At 39.1% G+C, this 18370-nt stretch overlaps 1 protein-coding gene and 1 long non-coding RNA gene across 4 annotated transcripts in view; one reads left to right on the top strand and one right to left on the bottom strand.

Moving 5' to 3' along the window:
• BORCS5 (BLOC-1 related complex subunit 5) overlaps positions 1-18370 on the bottom strand; it is a 98741-nt gene that overhangs the window by 46171 nt on the left and 34200 nt on the right. The gene's annotated exons all lie outside the window — the stretch shown is intronic.
• LOC125920126 (uncharacterized) lies at positions 6089-18327 on the top strand. Of its 2 annotated transcripts, none has more exons than XR_007456954.1 (3): positions 6089-6373; positions 17668-17925; positions 18208-18327. It is a non-coding gene; the product is annotated as an uncharacterized LOC125920126 (long non-coding RNA). The 2 variants fall into 2 exon arrangements; XR_007456955.1 differs by lacking the exon at positions 6089-6373 and adding an exon at positions 12165-12432.

The raw sequence follows: 18370 nt of genomic DNA, 5'->3' as shown, positions 1-18370 counted from the left end.
GCCTGGAGCCTGCTTCAGATTCTGTCTCCTTCTCTCTCTGCCATCCCCTGCTTGCACTCTCTCGCTTTAAAAAATAAACATTAGGGGCGCCTGGGTGGCTTGGTCGGTTGAGCGTCCGACTTCGGCTCAGGTCATGATCTCACGGTCCGTGAGTTCGAGCCCCGCGTCGGGCTCTGGGCTGATGGCTCAAAGCCTGGAGCCTGCTTCCGAATCTGTGTCTCCCTCTCTCTCTGCCCCTCCCCTGTTCATGCTCTGTCTCTCTCTGTCTCAAAAATAAATAAACGTTAAAAAAAATTAAAAAGTAAAATAAAAAATAAAATAAACATTAAAAAAATTTTTAAAGAAAGAGATACCAAGAAATTGATCCCATTTACAATTGCACCAAGAACAATAAAATACCTAGGAATAAACCTAACCAAAGAGGTATAAGATCTGTACACTGAAAACTATAGAAAGCTTATGAAAGAAATTGAAGAAGACACAAAGAGATGGAAAAACATTCCATGCTCATGGATTGGAAGAATAAATATTGTTAAAATGTCAATACTACCCAAAGCAATCTACACATTTAGTGCAAATCCAATCAAAATTGCATCGGCATTCTTCTCAGAGCTAGAACAAACAATCCCCAAATTTGTATGGAACCACAAAAGACCCCAAATGGCCAAAGTAATGTTGAAAAAGAAAACCAAAGCTGGAGGCATCACAATTCCAGACTTCAGCCTGTACTAAAAGCTGTAATCATCAAGACAGTATGGTATTGGCACAAAAACAGACACATAGACCATAGGAATAGAACAGAGAACCCAGAATTGGACCCACAACTGTATGGCCAACTAATCTTCAACAAAGCAGGAAAGAGTATCCAATGGAAAAAAGACAGTCTCTTTAGCCATTAGCAAATGGTGCTGGGAGAACTGGACAGCTACATGCAGAAGAATGAAACTGGACCACTTTCTTATACCATACACAAAAATAATTCAAAATGGATGAAAGAACTAAGTGTGAGACAGGAAACCATCAAAATCCTAGAGGCGAAAACAGGCAACAACCTCTCTGACCTTAGCCGCAGCAACTTCTTACTTGACATATCTCCAAAAGCAAGGGAAATAAAAGCAAAAATGAACTACTGGGACCTCAAGATAAAAAGCTTCTGCACAACAAAAGTAATCAGCAAAACCAAAAGGCAACCAACAGAATGGGAGAAGATATTTGCAAATGACATATTGGGTAAAGGGTTTGTATTTAAAATATATAAAGAACTTATCAAACTCAACACCCAAAAAACAAATAATCCAGTGAAGAAATGGGCAGAAGACATGAATAGACACTTTTCCAAAGAAGACATCCAGATGGCCAACAGACACATGAAAAGATGCTCAACACTGCTCATCATCAGGGAAATACAAATCAAACCCACATTGAGATACCACCTCACACTGGTCAGAGTGGCTAAAATTAACAACTCAGGCAACAATAGATGTGGACGAGGATGTGGAGAAAGAGGAACCCTCTTGCACTGTTGGTGGGAATGCAAACTGGTGCAGCCACTCTGGAAAACTGCGTGGAGGTTCCTCAAAAAATTAAAAATAGAATTACCCTACAACCCAGCAATAGCACTCCTAGGAATTTATCCAAAGGATAATGGAGTATCAGAGGGGCACATGTACCTTAATGTTTATAACAGCACTATCAACAATAGCTAAATAACAGAAAGCACCCAAATGTCCATCAGCTGATGAATGGATAAAGAAGATGTGGCATACATATACAATGGAATACTATTTGGCAATTAAAAAGAATGAAATCTTCTTGCCACTTGCAGCAACATGGATGGAACTGGAGGGCATTATGCTAAGTGAAATAAGTCAAAGAAAGATACATATTTTCACTAATATGTGGAATTTGAGAAACTTAACAGAAGACCATAGGGGAAGGGAAGGAAAAATAAGTTACTAACAGAGAAGGAGGCAAACCATAAGAGACTCTTAAATACAGAGAACTGAGGGTTGATGGGGCTGGGAAAATGGGAGATGGGCACTGAGGAGGGCACTTATTGGGATGAGCACTGGGTGTTGTATGTGAAGTGATGAATCGGGAATCTACTCCCGAAGCCAAGACTATACTGTATATGCTGTATGTTAGCTGACGTGACATTAAGTTATTAGGAAAAAGAAAAGCTAAGTGTTCTTTTAATTCTCTTTATTTCATCCATCGCCCCCCACACACACACACCCTCTGGCAGCTACCAGTTTGTTCTCTGTATTTAAGGATCTGTTTTTTGTCTGTTTTATTTATGTGTTTGTTTCTTAAATTCCACATATGAGTGATATCATATACTATGTGTGTTTCTTTAACTGACTTGTTTCTCTTAGCATTAAACCCTCTAAGGTCCATCCATGCTGTTGCAAATGGCAAGATTTCATTATTTTTTATAACTAATATTCGTGTGTGTGTGTGTGTGTGTGTGTATTCATCTAGGAATGGACACTTGGATTACCTCCATATCTCGGCTATTGTAAATAATGTTGCAATAAACATAAGGGTGCATATATCTTTTCACATTAGTGCTTTTGTTTTCTTTGGATAAATACCCAGTGGTAGAATTACTGGATTATATGGTAACTCTATTCTTAGTTTTTTGAGGAAATTCCATAGTGTTTTCCACAATGGCTGTACAAATTTGTATTCCCACCACAGTGCACAAGAGTTCCCTTTTCTCCACAGCCTTGCAAACACCTGTTATGTCTTATGTATTTCATTTTAGCCATTCTGACAGGTATAAAAATGTCTCATTGTATTTTTAATTTGCATTTCCCTGATGATTAGTGCTGTCGAGCATCTTTTCATATGCCTGTTGGCCATCTGTCTTCATTGCAAAAATGTCTATTTAGGTCCTCTGCCCATTTTTAATTGGATTATTTGTGGGTTTTGTTAGTATTGAGTTCACAATACCACCAAAAGTAATCTATAGATTCACTGCAACCCCTATAAAAATTCCAATGTTTTTTTGCAGAGATAGAAAACCCGTCCTAAAATTCATATGGTATTTCAAAGGACTTCCAATAGCCAAAACAATCCTGAAAAAGAAAAACAAAGCTGAAGGACTCACGCTTTCCTCATTTCAAACTTACCACAAAGCTATAGTAACCAAAACAGTATGGTACTGGCATAAAGACAGATGTAGAGATCAATAGAATAGACTAGAAAGCCCAGAAATAAACCCTCACCTACATGGTCAAGCAATTTTGTACGAAGGTGCCAAGACCATTGAATAGGGGAAAGGAGTCTTTTCAACAAATGGTGCTGAGAAAACTAGATCTCCACAAGTGAAAGAATTAAGTTGAAGTCTTATCTAACACCACATACAAAAATTAGCCCAAATTTTATCAAAGACCTAAAACCATAAAACTCATAGAAGAAAACACAGGGCAAAAGGTTCATGACATTGGGTTTGGCAATGATTTCCTTGATATGACACCAAAGATACAGGCAGCAAAAGAAAAATTGGCAAACTGGACTTTATGAAAAATTTAAAACTTTGTACACCAAAAGGCACTATCAATAGAGTAACAAAAGAAACCCACAGAATGGGAGGAAATATCTGCAAAGGCCATATATCTGATACAGGATTAATACTCAGAATATACAGAGAACTCATAAAACTCAACATAAAAAAAAAAAACAAAAAACAATTCAAAATGGTCAAAAGACCTGAGTAGACATTTCTCCAAAGAAGATATATAAATGGTCAATAAGCACATGAAATGATGCTTAGCATCACTAGTCATAAGGGAAACACAAATCAAAACCTCACACTCATTAGGATGGCTGCTATCAAAAAATAAAACAAATTAACACAAAACCAGAAAACAAGTGTTGGTGAGGATGTAGAGACAGTGAAGCCCTTGGGCACCGTTGATGGGAATGAAAATGGTAGAGTCACTATGGAAAATAGCATGGCAGGTCCTCAAAAAATTAAACACAGAATTATCATATGATTACCAGTGGTTCCACTTGTGTGTACATGCCCTAAAGAACTGAAAGCAGGGTCTTGAAAAGACATTTGTACATTCACGTTCACAGTAGTTAAAGACATGGAAGCAATCCAAGCATCCAGCAATGGATGAAAAAATAAGCAAAATGTGGCAAATACTTACTATTATTCAGCCTTAAAAAGGAAGGAAATTCTGACCTATGCTACAACATGGATGAACTTTGAGAACATCATACGAAGTGAAATAAGGCAGACACAAAAGGGCAAATATGGTATGATTCCACTTACATGATGTACACAGAATAGTCAAATTGATGGAGGAAAAAAAAAAAGTAGATTAATGGTTGCCAGGCACTGAGGGGAGGAGGGAATAGGAAGTGACTGTTTAATTGGTATACAGTTTCAGTTAAGAATGATGGAAAAGGATGGTGGTGATGTTGTACAACAATATGAATATACTTGATGCCACTGAATCATACTCTCAAAAAGGGTGAAAGTGATAAATTTTATGTTATGTATATTTTACCACAATAAAAAGAGTCAAGTGGATAGATTTCAATTTTTGCTAAGCAAAAATATTCCACACTACCCCTCTAATAAAGCAGCCAAGAAAAAAAAAGAAAAAGGTGGTCAGTAGAGAACAAAATCTAAAATATAAAAGGATAAATCGAGAGAACAGTAGATCTTATTTCTTTCTCTGAAAACTGAATGAGTTGAACCATGGTTTCTTCCAAACTTGGAAAACTTCATGTTTCTATGAGAAGGAAGATAAAATATTGTTCTACACTGCTAGACCAGGTTTTTTTTTTTTTAAATTATAGGGCCAAGACTAATTTAGAATTCTTTGCAGAAAGGAACATATTTAAATTCAGAAGACCCTTCCTCTGAGTATAAAAATAAATGTAGTCTATCACACACACTCATAGTTCAGAAGTCACAACCTTCAACATCTCTCAGTGAATGAACACAGGAAGTCCACTCTGTCTCACGTGTCTGGAGGTACAAATGCCAGCCTATAAAAATGGAGCACCTGAGTCCTCCCTACAATTTGGCAGCTAGTGTTCACCACACCCTGGTGTTCTCCACTTGCTGAAATATCAAAACGGCAGCTTTCCAGACAAAGTGAGGATGGTTGGTTGGAGCACCAAAGGATCCTTCCCTCTAAAAAGAGTTTGCTTTGAGGAACTGAACATGTTCTCTTAAAAACTGCATTTTAACACGTAATGCTACTTATAGTAGTTTGAAATATACACAACTTCTTAAAAATACAGACTTTGCAAGGCACACCAAGACTGAGGGGAGGCTACCTTTAGAGTCAAGAGCAATCACATTGGGGACCCCAAATTTTTTTTTTTAGGTTTTCAGAAAGATCAATCGCAGGTTCGCTTTAAATAAAAACAAATGAAGTACCAAGAAAAGGATGCAACCAAAAAAGTCTGAAATACTAAGGCCACGACTGTGTTGCTTCAAGGAGTCACCCTGCTTGTGGGTATTACCTCATGGTTTCCCTGAAGGATTACATACCTTGCACTCTAATGGATTATGGGAAATATGGGACTGTTTATATTGAAGAACACACCCTGATCAGGTAGAAAGTTCTCATTTGTTAACAGTTTAAAAAGTCGAGGCAATATGGCTGATTGATAACAGATAATTACTAGGAACAAGATAGATTTTAGAAAAAAATCTGATTTCCTACTAATAGGGAAAACAATCTCAATTTCTATTCTGCTCATATACAATTAACAGGAAATATAGAATATTCCTTCTGTATACAGAGGTAAGACCCAAGGAACTGCAATAAAGCGTAGTGTCACATATGAGAGCCTCCTTGCCCATTACACAGAGAAGCTGAAGAACCAAGGGCCTTTTCCCCATCTGCCCTGCAGCTCAAATACAAGCACATGACAGAAGTTCCACCAATCGATGCATCCACCCTTGACTCTAAATGGGGAGCAAATGTTGCAAAATAGGGACCTTCTACAAGGTACATTCCCTGGTGACAACTGTTTCTGGAAAAACAGGGTTTCTGAGGTAACAACAGAAGCAGAACCAGTGGCAAAGTTCAGTCTACACTGCCAGCCAGCACTGTTTATGATACAGGGCATGCCAAAGTGGTCATAACAGCAGTAGTGACCTCAATGGTTAAGTTCTATGGCACAATTTTGGCCATTATGCTTAGGTAGGTGACCCAAAATCTGATTCTAGAGCTCTTCTAGAGATTCTGGAAGCTATTCACTATCACTTTGAAATTTGACCGATACACTTAACCTTAATTTCTCTATCAGTGAACTAAGGGTAATACTGTATACCTTGAAAGTAGCAGAGAGAATTAAATGAGATAATGTATGTTTGTCAACCTCTCAGAAGAAAAAGGTAAGTGATTCAGCCAGCAAAATCGAGTTTATTAGGGAATAGCAGAGGAACTTCAATTTGGAACAAGCAAACTATGGCGAACCACAGGCAAGTCTGGGCAACAAAGGAGGAGAGCGTCTTTCTATGGAGAAAAAGAAGTTGGAAGGGTTGTTTTAAAGAAAAGCTCACTGGGGAAAAAAATAAGCGTTCAAAGTGGTGGTGCCTTCTCATTGGCTGCAGGTGGCTGGAGGTGGTAGCATCTGATGGGCTGTAGGCGAAAGGCAGCTTGCTCGGTCCAGAGGAAATCTTCCTTCTTCCTGTTGGACTACGCAAGTCCTAACGAGTGTTATGTGCATAAGAGGGCAACTTTCATGATTTCTTGACTACAATTTTGAGTTAGGTTTCCTTGACATATTTTCACATGTTAAGTCTCTTTGTAAACAATAAGCCAATATTGTGACAATTTACTAAAATGTAACTCTATGTCAGGTGTCAGATAAAGCATTATATTTCACGAGTGAGAAAAACAATAGTTAACGTTAATGATGGCATCCCCTTAGCCAAGCATTGTGCTGACCATGTAATGTATTTTATCTTATTTAACTGTCAGCACGACTTTAAAAGGCGGATTTTATCATCCCCTATACAAAGCAAGTAGAGTTAATAGTAATAATAATCATGGCAACAAATCACATGATGGAAATATGTACTGGAGTTCACAGAAAGAAAAAATATTGTACATGAATGATTTTGGGTGACAGAAATATTGCTGTAATTTAAGGGAGATAATACAGTAGCCAAACCATGAGAGCCAGAGTTGCTAATTCCTGAAATTCTAGTGTCCATTATTTGGCAACTTACTTGAGGAATTAATTTAAAATAGCATTTTCTTCTTGACTTACGGTTAAGGCAGTTTTGCTTATTTGAGATTTGACTATAATTTGGAATCGAAATGTCAAAAAGTATTCAGTAGCAACATAGCCCTTTTATAAATAAATCATACTTTTTATGGGCTGTATCTCTGGAATACACTTGGTTGAAGGCTCATTATTGGCACTTACCATAGAATCCTTTTTGTGTATTATTATCAACGTTCCTGCTTTCTTCCCAGGTCTCTGAAAGACCCAAGGCACATAAGCACCTTACAGCCATATACAAAGTAGTTCTCCATAGATGTTTGCCATTCCCTACAGAGTACTGAGGAATGCTCCTATCTGGATGAGTGCCACAATACACAATTGGTGTACCCCTTGGGCCTTGCTTAAAGATCCCTAACTTCTGAAGGCTCAACTGCCCGGTTACCCCATTCCACTTCCTCTGAGCAAAGTCCTGATTTAAATTTATTTCTCACTGGAGTAAGAGACATTCTGTTCATATCTCTCCAAAGAAATGAACTCATTCCTGTCTCTAAAGTAAACTTACGTCACCCATATTTGAAGATATGGGCTCTTCTTATGCAAGTAGTGAATGAGGTTTTATCTATAAATCACTTGACTGCAGCCTTTTGAATATTTGGCAAAGGCAGTTTTATATGGAACTACAAGATAAAAGTGATACCAAAGGTCAACAAAACCAAGTATTAAACTTTGTTCCTTTCCCCTAGCAACTACATAAAATACACACACAGTATATCCCGTCATCACTAAGTCAAAACTTGATTGATCTAGGGTAATTAAATCATATATTCAGCAAGTTCACTCCTTGGTTTTCTGACCTCTGGTCTGAAGTTCATGGAGATAACATATCTGAATCCCAGTGTGACCATAAACACAAAGATCACTATCACAGGGCTGACTGAGAGAACAGGTTTTCACATTCCAAGTCCATCAAGCATGTGCCTTTGTTGTAGAAGATAGTCAAGCAATAAAAATGCAAACTTTTCCCACCATCCCTGAAGCACACAGCTGTGAAAACATCCTCCTTTACGGAACGTATCAGTTGATAATATTAAGGAAAAAAAAATTATGTGGTCATTTGTTACTCTTTTCTCATTCCGTGCTTCAGTTTCCCCAGAAACAGGAAGAAGCCCCGTAGGGCACTAGGGAGAGATGGGCAGTCAGGGGAAGAAAATCTCTGGTGTGTCCAAACCAAGGCAAGAGCAACTGGGATGATGAGAGGGAAGCAAGTAGAGGTATCACACGTTACCGATGTGATACGCTAACTGAGAGACCCAAAGACACGAACATCTTTTGAACGGAAACACATCTGATTTTATTTTTATTTTATTTTATTTTATTTTATTTTTAACGTTTATTTATTTTTGAGACAGAGAGAGACAGAGCATGAACGGGAGAGGGTCAGAGAGAGGGAGACACAGAATCGGAAGCAGGCTCCAGGCTCTGAGCCATCAGCCCAGAGCCCGACATGGGGCTCGAACTCACAGACCGCGAGATCGTGACCTGAGTCGAAGTCAAACGCTTAACCGACTGAGCCACCCAGGCACCCCAACACATCTGATTTTATTATGAAATTAACATACGTTCAAGAGGCAGACAGGCAAACTGGCTAAATAAAAAGGTTTTGGAATTAGACCTGAGTTGAAATGCTGGCCCTACCTTTAACAGCTGTGTGACAGGAGAGGTCTTGAAACCTCTCTGAGCCTTATCTGCTAAGAGGAAAATGCCTACCCTAAGAGGATGGGCAGAGATTAAAGGAGATAATTTATGTTAACACCTCTGGGCACCAAAAAAAAAAAAAAAAAAAAAGCGAGACAGACAGATGGGAAGAAAAAGGTTGTTATTATTAGCAGAGAACTGGCATTGTGTATACACCAAAATCACTGCTCATATGCAGCTTCTAATAAACAGTAATAAAATGAGAAGTATATTCTATAAACACTCCAGAACTTTTCTGTCCACCACATATTAAGATGAAATATATTCTACAAACACTCCAGAACTTTAGGGTCCACCACATATAAAAATATGTGTAAAGTTTTTCTATCTTGCCTATGTTCACATATATCATTTTTACAATAAAGATAAATTGTACCTTGGAAAAAAACAAAGGCTAAAAGTAGGTCAAACATATGTTTGTTTTCATATTAATTATAGTAGAAGCTAAGAGATAAACATGTAAAGGTAAAATATTTCCAGAATTATTTTCAGAGAGCCATTCATTAAAAGAACAAAGTAAACAGCAAATGAAAGTTACAGAAAATCTTTGGATTTAAGTAAAAGAACCATGCTGAACGAATCAAAGCTGTCCAATAAAGGAGCAAATTGCCCTGTATGACAATGAGCTGTGTGGGGTTAGATGTAAAGCAAGTCAAGGCTAGAAGTCTACTTTGATGAAATAGTCTATAAAATACACTCAACTCAGGAGCTCTGCAACCAGAATGATAAAACATTAAAGATTTCCTTCCAGTGCTAAGATCCTATAATCTTTGAACACTATAATGCACAACCAACTCTCTGGTGTCCATGGTAGGATAGAGTTTACCTCTAACATGGTCCCTATTAAGAGAAGGGTCTCCAAATTCAGGAAAGAGACAGATTTGCCACTGAATTCAACTATGAGAGAAGTTAAATTAATAGATCTGATGACTCCCCCCTACCCCCCATCTAACACTCCTGGAAACATCTCCTGTTTTCCTCTCTTTTGGCTACTTTTTTTTTTTCTTCCCTGGATGCTTTGCTTATAATCTATTCAGTCTAATTCCATAAATATTTACTGACTTCTAGGAAATCTACCCCCCTGAAACAGACTGAAACTCAGAAGAAGATTTATATACCAAGACTGTTTACTACAGTATATTTTAATATAAAAATTTCCTCTAAGGGGAGATTAAATGTTATGCAGCTATTAAATGGTGTTTTCAAATAATATTCCATGACATGGGAAATCCTACAATATAATTTTAAATGAAACTGTGATATAAAATGACAAATTCAGCACAATTCTCAATGCAGAGTAAATGTGTATCACATATATGTTTACGCCAGAAGGAAATACATAGCAAAATGTTAACAAAGCTATATCTAAGGGGTGGAATTTTTAGGTTTTTTTGTAAATCTGTTTTCCAACTTATCTAAAATAATATTTCCATTTTATGATTGTGAAAAAAAAGAAATACTATTTTAAAAAATAAACACGGGCAAAATACCCCTCTGTTTGGTTATCTTGGATTCGTAACTCTGAAAGCGACAATTCCTTTAAAGGAGGAAGCCTGGTATAAAAAAAAGAATAAGTTTGCATCTGACCCTGTGTTTGAGATGGTTGCTATGCACAGTGCTGTCTTTAAATTAATCAGTAAACAAAGAACAGCTGGGACAATATCAGTTTTATTGAGGATGTGGAACAACAAGAACTCTCAAACATAGCTAGTAAGGATATAAATCAGCATAAGCACCGTAAAGAATAATTTCATAGTATCTAGTAAAGCTGAAAAGATTTGTCCCAGACTAAACAGTAATTTATTCCTAGTTACATACCCTAGGGAAAACTTTCATACATGTGCATGAGGAGACATGTACAAGCATGCCCACTAACAAACTGTTCAATAATGAAAAAATCTGAAACAACTCAAAACATTAACAGGACAATGGATAAGTGAATTGTGAAACATTCAGTGGAACACAATGCAGCAGTCAAAATGAGGTGTGTATCAACATGGATAAATCTCAAAAGTATAAGCCAAAAAAAAAAAAGTTACAGAAGTATATATATAGGATACATACAACAGAATGCGATTTATATGAAGTCAAAACATATAAAAGAATATTAGATACTGTTTAGAGTTCTATAAATATGGAGTATAAGGTAAAGACATGAAAAAAATGTGTGGGCATGATGAACACCAGTCAGATCATTGATTCCCTATAGAGAGGAAAGGAGAAAAAAATGTTAGGGAGGGTCACAAAAAGTAGTGAAGGGCACTTGAAGTTATTTGAAATGTTTTTCTTTGGGGGGTGGCAAAAAAAATCAAACAAATATGGTAAAATACTAAAGTCTGACAAAGTTGGTAAATGAAGATTCAGGTGTTTGTTATTTTTGCTATATGCTGAAATATTCCAAATGAAAAAAAAAAAATAGGTAGCAGTTGGCAATCTCTATCGGGGACAAGGTTCTCTAGCCACAGCCGTACTTCTTAAAATCTTTTAGGTCTGAGACCCCTTTGCAAACCCGATGGAAGCTATGGTTCTGCCTCCCACAAGGGCTTATGACACCACCACAGTTCCATCCTCAGCTACCATGAGAGCCATTCAGGAAAACATACCCTTCTCCAGCCATGTGGTGCCAAGGTAATTCTACTCATGCTAAGAGTTAGCAAAACTAGACAATTCTAGACAATTAGAGAGCAAATGGCACACTGGCTGCTCAGAAAGATAGCCTGGGACAAAGAGAAGACCTCCACAGAAGAAAGACCAGCAGAATGTTTGACAACTAGTGAGAAGGCTAAAAACTCAGCGATATGCACGCAAGTCAGTGTCTTCAAAGCTCATTTAAAAGATCTGGAAGTGTTAAAAGGAATGTTCTTATACTCAATTGAGCCCTGGTAGAAATCCAAAGTTTTAAGTTAAGGAGTGACTGATAATGAAGATCAGTGCGATTTTTGTTCACACTTCTCAAAACTTCCCTCTGTTTGCACCTCTTATTTAATACCATTTAGGGGCGCCTGGGTGGCGCAGTCGGTTAAGCGTCCGACTTCAGCCAGGTCACGATCTCGCGGTCCGTGAGTTCGAGCCCCGCGTCAGGCTCTGGGCTGATGGCTCGGAGCCTGGAGCCTCTTTCCGATTCTGTGTCTCCCTCTCTCTCTGCCCCTCCCCCGTTCATGCTCTGTCTCTCTCTGTCCCAAAAATAAATTAAAAGTTGAAAAAAAAATTTTGAAAAAAAAAAAGAAAAAAAAATAATACCATTTAATTTGGTTAGTTTGTATGCTACTATTTGGCCAACGTTTATGCTTAGCTTTTCCAGTAAAGCACTGTATTATTTTCAGCAAGTCCAAATGAATGGAAAAGTATGTCTCTTTCAGTCAGTGACTCCATGAACTAAGCTCAGGAAACCTGTAATGAAAGCAACAGCTGACAGTGGATCTAAATCGCTGGCTAAGTCCCTAAGAAGCACACAGTCTCTCCAAGGTGAGGCTTAAAAACTCAAACCTATGAAAAAAAAAAAACAGTAAATACCATAACTCAACATGCATGTGAAAGTCTTCAACTGATTTAATGATCCCAGGTGGGTTTTTCCTCTGCAAGTTCTAGATCTGTGGTACACAAAACTGTCCCAGAAATACCAACGTTGTAAGCTTAACAATGCTGTGTGAACGCTCCAATTTCATTATCACCTTTCATCGTCTCCATGTCTTCCACCTTTCTATCCCAATCGAAATATTTTCCTTACACATACTTGCCCCCCACCCCCCTCCAGCTGTCCTGTTATCTTCCTCTACTTTATCTCATGCCCTTGTCTCTACTCCTGGACTACACATTTGCTGCCTCCCAAAAAAAGAGGAACCAGGCACAGAACTGGAGACCTGGAGGAATGATAATGGGCTAAAGAAGACACTTCCATCTCACTCTTCTCTCCTGGTGATGTCCTTCCCTGCCATCCATCTTTCCAACAGATTTTTTATGAAATCTAATCTGAATGAAGCTTGTACTATATTATAAATGCACAACTTCTTAAGACTTTCTAAGAACTTTCTGGGAAGCAAATAATTACAAAGAAAACCATGCCGCTTCATAAAACTGCAAAGCACATACTGATTTAGTTCTGCCCTGGGGTGAGGAGGGGTTTGGGAAGAAGAGGGCCTCTCTGGCCGTCACAGAGACTGGGGGCACTACTGGTATTTAGTGGAAAGAGATGTTAATCATCCTCCCATACACAGGGCAGTCCCACACAATGAAGGCTGGTCCACCCAAAATGCCAGTAGTGCCCCCAGCCACACTCTCCCACTCTTGTTATGAAACACTGGACCGCAGACATTCACTGTGCCAGATAACTCCAGCTAATTTCAATAAATACTTGGCTAATTTTGACATTTTCTGGCTTTTAGGAACATGTAAAATCGGCCATCAGGTTGTCCAAATTCCCAATGCTGCACAGAATTCTGGGAAGGGACAAGCTGGTGGTGGCACATGCTCCAGTGGGCCGTGTTGCCTCCTAGTGTTTGGAAATCCTAATTAAAATAACTATGTTTTGAGTTCGATATCGCTATGTTTGGGGACTTCTTCACTTATACTTGATGCAGCACTCTGCTGAGCCAAAACAGCTACAGGGGCCATTTTTCCCTGAAAATGAGTCAAGGCAGTTACACAACCCTCCACAGGGATCAGCGCACAACGGCCTCGGAGGGAGTGCAGGAGGAGACCGGTAAACATCTCTCCCCTTCATCAGTTCAAGTTCCAGCTCAGATTCCTCTTGACAAAACAAACATGGCTTTTATATCACAGTAATTCTTTTGTAGCAAGCAACTCATTCTCACATTCCTTCTCTAGCTTATTTTCCCCCATAATTCTTTACCCTTTGCCCGCAGTCCCCCCTCCCCGCCATGTTGTACTATTTGTATGGAAAAAAAAAATTTAAGAGTTGCTTCTTGCCAAGTGTGACATCAACTCATTCTTATTTAGTGATGTCCAGCGAGAACTTGCTCTCCCAAAACGTTTGCTCATTTTGAAGCAACAAGGTTACTAACTGTAGTTTGTTTTTTCGGTCACTTGTTTTTGATGCATTAGTGTATCTTCTGAAACAAGTAACATAGCGCCTCATTTCTTTGGCCCAAGGCACTATACATGTATACAAAGGTCTTTTCAAATACCTTCAGGAAGACTATGTACTGCCTCTGTTGACAGAAAGGAAAAAAGATAACCAGAGAAATTAATAATTTTAACCTCCCTGAAAAAGATATCCCTGCTAATCAGTAGCAAGAAGGAACTACCAATGTTATAGACAATGCAAGCCCAAAATTCTATTCTAGGTGAAGAACTGTTGTTACTTAGGAAGGAAAAAAAAAAAAAAAAAAAGAAAGAAAAGAAAAGAAAAATGAGTGACTCTTAAAATAGTATTTCAGATATATTACACTACTTCATGTTTAACATCACTTTGGTAAAGCACCACTTGATGAATAATTTTGGAAAGCCAACAATTTTATTCCACACATAAAAGAAGCTAAAATTCAGATTTTCAGTTAGCTTATTGGAAAGATTGGTGCTGGTATTCTCAATATGTGTCCAACTATGACAGAACTACTGAACTATGTCAGGTACTAATCCTCTCTCATGAAATCTTTAAAACCCTGTCCCTTCCATTTCTCTGTTAATTAAAAGGCACAAATAGAAATGATATTCTTCTCTATTCCCTTCTTTCAGGGAACATTAGCAGCAAACCTGCCTTAATTATCAGAATGCAGAAATTAATTCCCAGTGTGGGTTGGTCCTAGGCATGAGTAACGATTCTAATTCCAGTATTTGCTGACCACGAGGGCATTGAGGAACCCAGTCACATACAAAAGGTTGTGTGATGATTCTAACATCTTTCTGGTTAACATCATTTTCTGGGATGCCATGGCATTTGGGGGTTCCCAGTGTTACCCCAGAGAGGTCGGTTTAGATCCAAAGCAATCAGGCATACTTTCAAAGGGGTCACTCATGGCTCAGAAGGCTTTAGGTAGCTCTATAAGGGGGGGTTTCAAAGTCTTCAGAAATACAAAGTTTCAAACAAACCAGGAAAGGAACAAGAAAGCATATACCTTCCTAGGGAATTGCAACTATTTAACAAAAAACAAGTGCAAAAAATCTATAGAGAAAAATAAGAAAATCGTAAGTTGCACGTCTGGGGTGTGTGTGCATGCATGTGTGTGCGTGTATTAAGTCAGCCTGAAAAAGACAAAGGAAAAGGCCTTGAAAGTTGTAATTATAGAAAATTGCTCAGGTGACTTCATCCCACCCACATGCTTTTGATTTTCAAAAAGTATGACGAGCACTTTTTAAGTTAGTGTTCCGGAAAGGCTGCAGCTGTTCAGCACAGATTTCACATGCTCAGTTAAGAACATTATTTTATCAACATAAAGGTTAATGGCTTCTAAATGAGGGTAGCAATTTCCAACATGAGTACCGTACATTCATATTAGCAGTCACTCTGTTTAAAGATACAGACCCAGAAAGATGAGCTGGTCCTTGGCATGTTCAGTAAAATAATAATATGGAGATTCATAAACCCCTCAACTCCCACCCAAGATATTTAGCTTGCCCTTTATAAAACATTACATCTGTGTTTGAGCACATGAGCATAGAGGCTTTTGCCATGACTATAACACTGCATTCAATGGACCCACAGCAAATCAAGTCAGAAAATCAGAGCAAACTTTGAAAACCACCTGCCCCTTCTACTTCCTCCCACACTCCCGACCCCACTCCTTCCCCAGTACCACCTTAACTGTTCTCCGTGACAAGAGGGGCACTATAATGGTGCCAGGCCAGAAAAGGTTCAGTGTGCAGCACCAGAATGACTCCTACTACTGACTGTGGTTTTGCAGGGTCAATTTAAAAAATTAATTTCCTGTAAAAAATAAAAGGAAAATAAAAGGAAAATGTAATTTAAAATAGGGTACCTGCGTGGCCCAGTCGGTTAAGTGTCCGACTCTTGATGTCAGCTCAGGTCATGGTCTCATGGTTTGTGAGTTTGAACCCCACATCAGGCTCTGTGCTGACAGTGGAGAGCCTGCCTGGGATTCTCTCTGTCTCCCTCTCTCCATGCCCTCCTCTCTCTCTCTCTCTCTCTCTCAAAAATAAACATTAAAAAAATAAATGCTAAGAAAATAATAAAATACAATGGAATCAAAGGTCATTAGGGGTATCTATCACATCCTACCATTGTTAAGTGCAGACCCCAACACAAAGAAACATAACTTGCAACCCCAACAGGAAGAAAACTATACTTCACTACCCTAGCAGGAGGGAGAAAGATTTTCTCCTTGCAACAGCCCACACAGTGAGACACTGTCATAACACAGCCTATGAAAAACTACTATACTTCAAACTCCCAGTTCAGTCCGATGAACATTTTTGTTTATAGCAGCCCTCCCCACTCCCCCCTTTCCATTATAAAAGAGCCTTCCTCTCCTTCGTTTTTCAGGGTGCCTATGGTTTTGCCATAGCTTGCTGGTCCCACATTGCAATTCTTTAATATTCTTGAACAAAACCATTTTTGCTGGTAAAATAACTGCCAATTATATTTTTAAGGTTAACACTCCCTTCCCAGTTCTGCCATTATTCTGCTCCTCCCAGCAAACAACCCTATAGCTCCTTTCCACTCCCTGTACTTCCTGTATCCACTCTGTCAAGTTCTGTTATTTCTTCCTTGAAAATGTGTCAGATTTGCCCTTCCTTCGACTGTGCCCCCACCAATCCAGACTTTCATCAGCCCATCACTAGAAAATTACAATGGTCTCCTAACTGTATGCCCATCTCTGGCTACTGTCATACCAATCATCAAAAAAGCACAGCTTTGGGGGCGCCTGGGTGGTTCAGCTGGGTTAAGCATCTGGCTCTTGATTATGGCTTGGGTCATGATCTCACAGCTTGTGAGCTCAGGCCCAGTGTCGAGCCCGCATCAAACGCCGCCAATGGGGGGGCGCCTGGGTGGCGCAGTCGGTTAAGCGTCCGACTTCAGCCAGGTCACGATCTCGCGGTCCGTGAGTTCGAGCCCCGCATCAGGCTCTGGGCTGATGGCTCGGAGCCTGGAGCCTGTTTCCGATTCTGTGTCTCCCTCTCTCTCTGCCCCTCCCCCGTTCATGCTCTGTCTCTCTCTGTCCCAAAAATAAATAAAAAACGTTGGGAAAAAAATTAAAAAAAAAAAAAAAACGCCGCCAATGGGTTCCATGCTGATAGTACAGAGCCTGCTTAGGATTCTCTCTCTCTCCCTCTCTGCCCTTCCCCTGCTTGTGCACACATGTGTACGTGCTCTCTCTCAAAATAAATAAACTTAAAAAAAAAAGCACAGCTTTCAACTTGCCAATACCTTGTGCTCTATTACAACACACACAAAACTATAATTGCTTCTTAGAACATCACCTCCAAATTCCTTTCCCTGGCTTTTAAAAGCATCTATGAACTGGCCACAGTTTAGCTTTCTAACCTTCCTTCTTCCTCCTCCTCAAGATGCACCTCCTCTCTTTGGTCCAGCAGCTATCTCACAGTCTCCACCCCACCTCCCCAACAGTGGCATACTCAGGCTCACTCTGCTCCTCCTTTCCTCCCACCTAGGGACTCTGTTCCTCCACTCCTCCTGACGCAAACCAGCACATCCCACCCAACTCCCGCCTGTTCCTTCAGGATCAGCTCAATTAATAATTCCTCTGCATGGTTGTTTTCTAGGACTATGGCTCACCTCTTCCAGTGTGATGCAAAGAACCGGGTCTTTGGAATATGACAGACCTGAGTGTAAATCTCCGCGGAAATTGAACAGGTTGTCTACACCACAACACTGTCATACCTAAGCATTCTTACCTACAAAATAAGGATGATTGAATACCTCCTTCATAGGATTCTTCTGAAGATTAAAAAAGAAACTGCACAGACAGCAACTAGTGTAGCCCTTGGCACATGGTAAAGCAGGCATTCAACAAATGATAGGTATTATGCACTATGCTTCTAAAATTCTAGGCTTTGAGTTCATTGTGATTTTTTTTTTCCTACTAGCTTGTAAAACTCCTCAAGGGCAAAACTAGTGCCACATCCAACTGCATCTTACTTTTTCATAATTTCAACTCCCTGGACAGTCAAGAAATGGGGAAAACCACACAAATTGGCCCACAGGTCCCCCAAATAGTTATTATAAATTTCATGCACTAATGCCTATGTATTTTAGTAACAAGAAACCCCCAAAGGCTTACTGACTTTTATTTTGTTTCCAAGGTGACAGGAGCAAATTAGGAGGTGACTGCTACTTTCCATCAGAAAAGGAAACAACAGGAAAAAAATCATAGAAAGTAAACATATGCACATGATCTATACGAAATAGTAAACAAAATAAAGTCTAACAACCAAAGCCTCTGTTCTAATTGAGATATTAGCAAGT

This window comes from Panthera uncia, chromosome B4 (genome assembly GCF_023721935.1).
Source record: "Panthera uncia isolate 11264 chromosome B4, Puncia_PCG_1.0, whole genome shotgun sequence".
Classification (NCBI taxonomy): domain Eukaryota; kingdom Metazoa; phylum Chordata; class Mammalia; order Carnivora; family Felidae; genus Panthera; species Panthera uncia.
This window is presented reverse-complemented; position numbering and strand designations above follow the sequence as displayed.